At 45.3% G+C, this 2775-nt stretch overlaps 1 pseudogene; it reads right to left on the minus strand.

The window, feature by feature from the left end:
- Positions 1 to 457: 457 nt before the first annotated feature.
- On the minus strand, positions 458 to 1135 carry LOC141134406 (small nuclear ribonucleoprotein-associated protein B' pseudogene; annotated as a pseudogene).
- Positions 1136 to 2775: the final 1640 nt, after the last annotated feature.

Raw genomic sequence — 2775 nt, forward strand, 5'->3', positions numbered from 1 at the left:
CTGATGGGTGGCACTGATTGGTGGCACTGTGGGCACTGATGGATGGCACTGTGGGCACTGATGGGTGGCACTGTGGGCACTGATGGGTGGGTCAATAGACGTAGTCCCGGCAATGTAGATCCGCGCTGTTGCCGTCATTTGGCAATGGCCCGGATCTGAAGCGGTTAAGCACCAGACTTTTAACTACATGTTGGTTCTCTTCAGGCTACCAATTCCCATCAATCTTTTGCCCTAATTCACCCAGTCCCTGTTTTTTTTTTTTTCTTTTTTAGTTTAGCTTAATTAAAAAACAATTTACAAAGAAAGATTACAAAACATTTAACTACAGCAGTTCCATAATTGGAGAACAAATATTCTTTATTGGTTGAACTAGATGGACTTGTGTCTTTTTTTCAGCCAGACTAACTATGTAAACCTGAACGTCAGATGTACAAAATACGTCTACAGATGGGTTGGATCATGGCCTGGCTGGCCTCATGCCTGGTGGTGAAGGACCTCTCATTTTAGTTGGGGTTGGTCTCATATTAGGTGTGAGCATTCCCATTGGCTCTCCTCTGCCTGGGGACATGCCCATTGGTGGACCAATGGGTGGCCTCATCCCTGAAGGTGGGCCCATCATGCCTGGTGGGTGGGCTCCATGACCCATTGGTGATGGTGGACCTCTACATCCTCCAGCAGCATACTGTGTTGGGGCCCCAGCAATGCTAGCTGTAGCTGCTGCTGCAGCAGCAACATTGCCTCATCTGAGGTGTGATCACCTGCTGTGATGGTCCTCCCACACCTCTGACGGCCCTGCTAAGTCAGCAGGGGGTTGTGGTATCACCTCTACCACCAACTCTGGGCTCTCCAGCTGCTCCAGCCAATGGTACTCTAGCAATAACAGTATCTTTTGGGCCTTCTACTGTCATGGATACCAAGTACTCCCCAGGTAATAAAACCAACCCTATTACCTTCTTCTCTTCCCTTTCTGGCTTTTTGGAGTTCTTGGGCTTGATCTTCCTAAACTAATCACAATCACATAAGATTCATATGTCAAATGCTTTGAGGTTCCAATGCAGATGTGAACATCTTACAGAATACAACGCATTCTGTAGACAATGTGCTGCAGCACCTTGCAGATTTTCCCCGTCGTCATGGCTGCAGGTCAGGTTGCCGTGGATTTGGGGCCTATCCAGGGAATGAAAAAAATTGCACCCTGCTTTATAAGGGAAAAAGAAGGCCCAACCTACATCCACACCCAGGGTTGGGACTTCCAATAGCGGGATGCTAACCCCTGCTTACAAACTCAACATCCAGTCGGCACTGTCTTTTGGTGTCAGCCCAGCCCCAGAACAAACAAACATATTTAGTCTGCAGCTTCAAATGCAGAATTAACAGCCTTATAGACATTTATGTTTGATTCCAAGATGTGACCATTGGTTTCCCTTTTCTGTTTTATCATAAAAATGTAATAAATATAAAGGAGTCTACAACACATTCTACACAAATGCCTGCATGGAGCTCATCTTCATAGAACATGATACTAAATAACCATAAATAGGGGGCGGTAATTCACAACTGACCCCTAAATACTGGGGAGCCATTAGCATTCCAGGAACTCTATATATATGTAAATAGACGGTAGCAATATCAGAACACATTAAGCCCACTGTGGTAAAGGTCTCCTGAATGCCTCCAATAACCATCCTCCCGTAGGTTTGAGCTAGCTAAGTACTGCTCTGTTTCCTACATATGAAGATTGAGCATTGCTTGCTTTACTGGCAGGATCATTAATCTCCATAAACAGGTCTGCAGTTATTAGCATGACATCATCAAGTACCTAATACATACAGCCAGAGTCTGAGGGTCACTGAGGTCTAAGGAGGCTTGTCTGTGTTACTATTATTAACATTGTAGTAATAGGCGCCATTGTTGGTAGAGAACACATTGACTCCAGAATGTAAATGAGACCCCCCAACTTTTATTCTGCAGTTCTCATCCAGTGAATTATAATAGATAGAAATGAGTAAGCTTGAGATCATTTTTAATAGGTAAATGTCAATACGATAAAAATGCTCTTTTTTGGTGGAACATCCAAGAATCATGTTCCTTAGTGAGGTCCTACACAAGTTCAACCTCTTCCACCAAAACATGAATCTAGAAAAGTGTCCAGATTAAGATATCAAGAGGAAAAGTCGTCATGTTCCTCCACCCCAAACTCGCTCATCCATGTCTTTATGGACCTTGCTTTGTGCACTGGTGGGCAGTCATGTTGGAACAGGAAGGGGCCATCCCCAAACTGTTTCCACAAAGTTGGGAGCATGAAATTGTCCAAAATGTCTTGGTATGCTGACGCCTTAAGAGTTCCCTTCACTGGAACTAAGGGGCCAAACCAAACCCCTGAAAAACAACCCCACACCATAATCCCCCCCCCCCCCCACCATAATCCCCCCTCCACCAAATGATTTGGACAAAGTGCATAAAGCAAGGTCCATAAAGACATGGATGAGCGAGTTTGGGGTGTCCTGACCTCAACCCCATAGAACACCTTTGGGATGAATTAGCGCAGAATGTGAGCCAGGCCTTCCCGTCCAACATCAGTGCCTGACCTCACAAATGCTCTTCTGGAAGAATGGTCAAACATTCCCATAGACACCCTCCTAAACCTTCTGGACGGCCTTCCCAGAAGAGTTGAAGCTGTTATAGCTGCAAAGGGCAGGCCAACTCAATATTGAACCCCACGGAGTAAGGCCTTGTACACACGATACGAAAATCAGAAGGGAAAATTCATAAGAC

This window comes from Aquarana catesbeiana, linkage group LG03 (assembly GCF_042186555.1).
Source record: "Aquarana catesbeiana isolate 2022-GZ linkage group LG03, ASM4218655v1, whole genome shotgun sequence".
In the NCBI taxonomy this organism is placed as follows: domain Eukaryota; kingdom Metazoa; phylum Chordata; class Amphibia; order Anura; family Ranidae; genus Aquarana; species Aquarana catesbeiana.